We start from the raw sequence: 7381 nt of genomic DNA, 5'->3' as shown, positions 1-7381 counted from the left end.
AAGCTGAACAACGAATAAGTGACCTTGAGGACCACAGAACAGAAAATGAAAGAATAAAAGAAAGAATGGGGGGAAAAATTGAAAAAATCAAAATGGACCTCAGGGATATGATAGATAAAATAAAACATCCAAATATAAGACTTATTGGTGTCCCAAAAGGGGAAGAGAATGGTAAAGGTCTAGGATGAGTATTCAAAGAAATTTTTGGGGAAAACTTCCTAAACCTTCTACACAATATAAATACACAAAGCATAAATGCCCAGCAAACTCCAAATAGAATAAATCCAAATAAACCCATTCCAAGACATATTCTGATCAGACTGTCAAATACTGAACAGAAGGAGCAAGTTCTGAAAGCAGCAAGAGAAAAGCAATTCACCACATACTAAGGAAACAACATAAGACTACGTAGTGACTACTCAGCGGCCACCAGAGGGGCAAGAAGGTAGTGGCATGACATATTTAAAATTCTGAGAGAGAAAAATTTCCAATGAAGAATACCTTATCCAGCAAAGCTCTTCATCAAATTTGAGGGAGAGCTTAAATTTTTTGCAGACAAACAAATGCTGAGAGATTTTGCTAATAAAAGACCTGCCCTATTTCAGATACTAAAGGAAGCCCTACAAACAGAGAAACAAAGAAAGGAGAGAGAGATAAGGAGAAAGGTTCAGTACTAAAGAGATTCAATATTGGTTCATTAAAGGACAATAAGAGAGAGAGGGAAAAAATATATCTGATGAACATAAACCAAAGGATAGGCTGGCCGATTGAAGAAATGCCTTCACAGTAAGAACGTTGAATATAAATGGATTAAACTCCCCAAATAAAAGATATAGATTGCAGAATGGATTAAAAAAAATGAATCATCAATATGTTGCATACAAGAGACTCATCTTAGACACAGGGACACAAAGAAATTGAAAGTGAAAGGATGGAAAAAACATTTCATGCAAGCTACAGCCAAAAGAAAGCAGGAGTAGTAATATTAACCTCAGATAAAATAGACTTTAAATGCAAGGATGTTATGAGAGACAAAGAAGGCCACTACATACTAATAAAAGGGGCAATTCAACAAGAAGAAATAACAATCATAAATGTTTATCATCCAATCATGGTGCCACAAAATACATGAGACAAACACTGGCAAAACTAAAGGAAGCAATAGATGGTTTCACAATAATTATGGGAGACTTCAATACATCACTCTCTCCTATAGATAGATCAACCAGACAGAAGACCAATAAGAAAATTGAAAATCTAAACAATCTGATAAATGAATTTGATTTAACAGACCTATATAGAACATCACATCCCATACCACTAGGATACACATTCTTCTCTAGTGCTCACAGAACTTTCTCCAGGATAGACCATATGCTGGGTCATAAAACAAGCCTCAATAAATTTAAGAAAATTGAAATTATTCAAGGCACATCCTCTGACCACAATGGAATACAACTAGAAGTCAATAACCATCAGAGACTTAGAAAATTCACAAACACCTGGAGGTTAAACAACACACTCCTAAAATAAATGGTTTATAAATGTAGAATGTAGGGTAATAGCGATAGAGAGCAATTAATGAAGGGGGAACAATAACCCAAAAAGAATAGATAAGCTATCGTGGGTAAATTTAACATTCTGGGAATGCCCAGGAATGACTATGGTTTGTTAATTTCTGATGGGTATGGTAGGAACAAGTTCACAGAAATGGAGATTCCCTTAAAGCAATCAGGTTGAGCACCTTTTTATATAATTTGGATATCCTGCTTTACAAAGTGCCCATTTTTCTATTAGGTTTTATGTCTTCCTATTATTGATATGAAAGATTTATTTTTATATTTCTGTATATAAGTTGTTTTAATGAATTATATGTGTTACAGATGTTGCTTCCCCAAATAATATTGCTTTTCAGTTTCTTAATGGAATTTTTGTAACTGTAACTTCTTAACTTGAATGTACTCCAGTTTATCCTTTGTAGTTAGTTCTATGATTAGTGTGTTAAAATATTTTAAGGAGCTGGTGGAGAATGCAGGGATGTTGGGCTTTCCCACTTTGATGGTTGCTGATGTGCTCACAGACATAGGGGACTGATGGTTTAATGGACTGAGCCCTCTATCACGGGACTTGCCCTTGGCAAGACTGTGGCTGCAAAGGAGAGGCTAGGCCTGCCTATAATTGTGCCTAAGAGCCTCCTCCCGAATGCCTCTTTGTTGCTCAGATGTGGCCCTCTCTCTCTAGCTAAGCCAATTTTGGCAGGTGAAATCACTGCCCTCCCTGCTACGTGGGATCTGACACCCAGGGGAGTGAATCTCCCTGGCAACATGGAATATGACTCCTGGGGAGGAATCTAGACCTGTCATCGTGGGATGGAGAACATCTTCTTTACCAAAAGGTGGATGTGAAAGGAAATTAAATAAGCTTCAGTGGCAGAGAGATTCCAAAAGGAGCCAAGAGGTCACTCTGGTGGGCACTCTCACACACAATATATAGAACCCTTTTTAGGTTCTAATGAATTGTAATAGCTAGCAGTAAATACCTGATACTATCAAACTACAACCCAGAACCCAAGAATCTTGTAGACCATTGTATAAAAATGTAGCTTATGAGGGATGACAACATGATTGGGAAAACCATATGGACCACACTCCCCTTTGTCCAGTTTATGGATGGATGAGTAGAAAAATGGGGCAAGAAAAAAAAAAAACATCCAGTGTTCTCTTTTACTTTAATTGTTCTTTTTCACTTTAATTTTTATTCTTATTATTTTTGTGTGTGTGGTAATGAAAATATCAAAAATTATTTGGTGATGAATGCACAACTATATAATGGTACTGTAAACAACTGAATGTACACTTTGTTTTGCATGTTTTGTTTGTGAATATATCTCAACAAAAATGAATTTTTAAAAAAATTTTTAAAAATTAAAAAAGTTGCATTAAAAAAAAACTACAGACCAAGTTCTTAAATGAATGTATATGCAAAAATACTTAGCACTCTAAAAAAACAAATACAGCAATATTTTTAAATGATACACCATGAACAATTAGTGATTATCCTAGGAATGCAAGGTTAGTTTTAAATTTTTACAATGTAATTTGAAATTTTAACAGTTCAAGAAGAAAAAATAATGTTATCTTGGTAAAAGCAGCAAAAATAAACTTTTGACAAAATTCTATATCTATGCATTATAAAAGGCTCAGCAAACTAGAACTAGATGAGAACGTCCCATCCTGAAAAAATCAACTCCAAAAAACGTACAGCTAATATATTTAATGGTGAAAGACTGAATGGTTTCCTACTAAATTCAACAACAGGGTAAAGATATTTGCTCTCATCATTTCTATTCAACACTGTACTGTATGTTCTTGCCAGTAAGGCAAGGAAAATAAATATTAGGCATCCAGTTCGGAAAGGAAGAAATGCATTCATGTAGAATAACCTAAGGAATCTACATAAAAGCTTATAGCACTAGTGAATGAATTTAACAAAGTTTCAATAGGTAAGGTCAATATACAAAAATCAACTCTATTTCTATATGCAATGAACAAATAAGCAGACATTGAAAATTTAAAAACCATTAATATGCACAGTAGCATCAGAAATAAGAAATGTTAGAAAAATTTGACAAGCAATGTGCAAAACTCAAAAGCATTGCAAAAAGAAATTAATGATGACCTAAATAAAGGATATGTCAACCATTCTCATGGATTGAAATAATGTTAATATGTCAATAATCCCCAAATTGATCTATAGATTTAATGCAATACCATTCAAATTCCCATCAAGCTTCTTTGTAGAAATTGACTAGCTGATTTTAAAATTTATATGGAAATGTAAATGACCTAAAATCACCAAAATACTTTATAAAAGAAGACCATAGTTTTAGGACTTACAATACCTGATTTTCAAGACTTATTTTAAACCATAGTGATTAAGACAGTAAATATTGGCATAAGAGTAGACATATACATCAGAATAGAGAGTCCAGAAATAGACCCAGACATTCAACAGGGAAAAGATAATTTCAGAAATTGTGCTGAGACAATTGGTTAACCATAATGAACAAAAATGACCCTTGACTCCTACCTCATACCATATACGAATTTGACTCAAATAGGGATTGAAAGACATGTATCTTTGAGCACTTATATATTTATTTATAAAAGACTTTCTAAAATCTCAGATTATCAACAAAGTACTAAGTATCAACAAGGAATTGCCTAGGTCCTTCTCTGTGCCCAGTACAAATACACTGAAAAGAACTAGATTAGTCAGTATTTAGAAAGACAATGTACTTTAGGGGAAGAGACAGGCAGATGAATGGACTTACACAATGCAGTAATACAAGCACTATGATAGAACCAGTTTAGGAGGCTGTGAAGAAACTGGTAGGGGTACCCAGCCTGGGGTTTCAGCATAAATCCTTCTTTTAAGTGTCCTTTTTCTCCAAGTTACCTTACACTTCAGCAGGACTTGGACCTTCTCTTCCGTCTTTCTCCTTCCCCCAAGGCATGCCTAACACAAGGCTGTGAGCAGAGGTGCCTCAATTAGAGCTGCTGGCCAATGGACTGAAGTTATGGTTGGCACAGAACCCTGTATCCTTCTGGTCCACTGGCTGAGCCCAACCCCACCTGGGGAGGACAATAAGACCTGTGTTTAGAGTCACGCTGAATACAGAGTTCTGGACTCCATAGAACCCACTGCCTACTGTCTGCCAGGGGCCATGAAGTCCCTATTGTTCACTCTTGCAGTCTTCCTTATCCTCGTAGCCCAGTTGATCTCAGGTAAGCAGAATCTGGGGGAAGAAGAAACATCGACCTGCACATATAGTCCCTATATTCAAACTCTCCATGGGAGTAGGGGCAGGGTTCCCATGGAAAGGGGACTGAGGTCTGTCCTATTTCTTCAGAACGCCTCCTTCTCAAAAGACCTCAAGGCTCCCACAGTAGAGCAGTGTCTATGATTGGAGCCGAGGGAAGGTAATGTGAACCCTACAAAGTCACCTCCAAATTCGGAGATGGCCCTGACATCCCAAACTTCTCTCTCGCCTTTCTTTTAGGACCAGCCCAGTCCAGCCTGCCCCACTTCACTTTGTGTGTTGTACGGTATCCCCTCATGCAGGAACAAGCCTGTACTGTTACTTCTCCCAGTTGTCTTGGTCCTACAGAGATGATCTCTCTATATTTGTTCTGGGATGTGGTGAACAGGACAGGGAAGCCTGTTTTTAATACCTGCAGGACTGTCGAGTGGAAAGGGGAAGAAAACTCTTCTGGTAGACTAGTGGAAGTCCTATGTCAGATTTCAACTTTAAGCATTTTCTGCTTTTACATTAATTCTATAGTTTGTATTTCTAAAATTAAGACAGGTATGCTGCAAGAACTTTAGAAATTGAAAAAATGGCTATAATTTTGTCACTCCTTACATTTTCTAAATTGTGACAAAGTGATATGCATTTTTAATCTGCTTTTTTAACTTAATATTGTATTCGGAAACTGTTTACAGATTTTTAAATATTCCTTGAAAATGCAATTGTAATAGAGGTATTATTCTGTTATATTTTGGGGCCAATATCTACTTGGAGAAACCTCCAAGTCTGTGTCATTTGAATTCTTTTTTCCATTATTATAAATAATGTTGTAACTTTGTTCATAAATTATGGTGGGATTTCTGATATATAGGCAAATTATGGAAGCTCCATTTCTAGGTCACAAGAGATAATTTCTTTGAAAGGAATGTCAACTGTTCTCAAATGGCTGCTATCATTGTACTATTGCTTCCTTATTAATTTGTTAAAATTTTACCTGACTGTATTAACTTACTATTTCATATTATGGTAAATATTGTGTGTTGTTTTTTTAAAAACATTTGGTGCTATTTAACTTACATACCATAAAGTTCACCCATTTAAAATGTATGACTCAATGGTTTTTAGTATATTTAGAGAATTGTGCAACATCTGTAATTTAAATTTAGAATCTCTTCATCACCCCAAAATAAACCTTGCACACATTAGCAATCACTCTCCATTTTCACTTTTCCCTCCCTCCCCAGCAGTCCAAGGCAAACACTAATTGGGCACACTTTAAAATTTTACTGAGGCACAAAATTTGCATTTTATGTCAAATTTATTGATATTTTCCTCTGTGTTCTACCATTGGGTTACAAAGTCCTTCTCCAGATTAAGAAAAGTTATTCACCCATGCTTCCTGTTTTCTATGGTTGTTTTTAACATTGGACTCAGTCTTATCTGTAATTTTTTATATATGGCACAAAGTAGGAAACCAACTTTTAAGGAAGAACTAACAGGTAGAAGGCTGTGAAATAACTCTACAGCCTGTCTCTAGAGATAGCAGTTTCTGTTCTCTGAAAGTAGCAGAATGGTTCAAATTACTGGAGGATAAGAAGAAATAAATAATGATATGAGGATTGCCTCGAAAGATGTTTCTGGGTTATTGCATCCTTGGAAGTCTATGGGTTTAGGTTTCCTGATTCCTCTCCTGCCTCTGAGACATTGATAGCATATATCACATACTCTTTCCAAACCAAAGGGCCCTGAAGAAACGCCTCGGTTCCCTTGGCAGATAACACAAGAAGTTCAGGATTATTCTGTGAGATTAGCCAAGACTACCCAGAGATCTGATGGCATGAGAAATAGAAAGAACGCTTAGGAAAGACACTTGGAAGGAGGAGTTGACAAAACACCCGGGCCCGTGGAACGTCGGGATGGCAAGGAAGGCAACTGTCGGCTTGATCCGAGGTTTTGATCCACCCGTTCCAGCTGAAGAAAGACACCGTCGTGTCATGTCCGTGTAGGAGAGGTCTTTGGCAGTGAGGAAAGAGGGGCTTGCAGAGGTCGGGGCTGGATAGGAAGTTTACTTCCAAGGACCGTTGTGGAGACCCCTGGAGGATGCAGAAGAATACGAAGAGGAAGAAGAGTCATGAAAACAGCAAAAGTTCCCCAGAAGCATCCAGCTTTCCCCTGCTCGTGGCCGTGCCTGGGCCGCCCCCTCTGCTTCTGTTCACCTCTCATGTCTAGGCTTGCGTGTCACCTCCTCAGGGATGATTCCCGAGATCACCCTATCAATAGCAGTTCTACTCACTTATTCTCCATTACATCATATTATTTATTTTCTCTACTGCCCTTAAAACTTGTTTATTTCTCTCTCCTCCTCTGCAATGTGAGCTCCTGAGAACTTGTCTGTCCTGTTCAGTAGGCACTGGTTATATATTTGTGGGTTGAATAAAGGAATAAATAAATCAACGTAGCTCAAGGTAAGGAAGAGTTTCAACATCTCTCGATGGCCTTCTATGTGTTAAACTATGTCATGGAAAATTTTATGTATGTATAAAATATGTATGTATATACAGATACACCCTG

This window comes from Choloepus didactylus, chromosome 19 (genome assembly GCF_015220235.1).
Source record: "Choloepus didactylus isolate mChoDid1 chromosome 19, mChoDid1.pri, whole genome shotgun sequence".
NCBI classification, from domain to species: domain Eukaryota; kingdom Metazoa; phylum Chordata; class Mammalia; order Pilosa; family Megalonychidae; genus Choloepus; species Choloepus didactylus.
The sequence above is the reverse complement of the archived record's forward strand: the minus strand, read 5'-3'. Positions refer to the sequence as shown.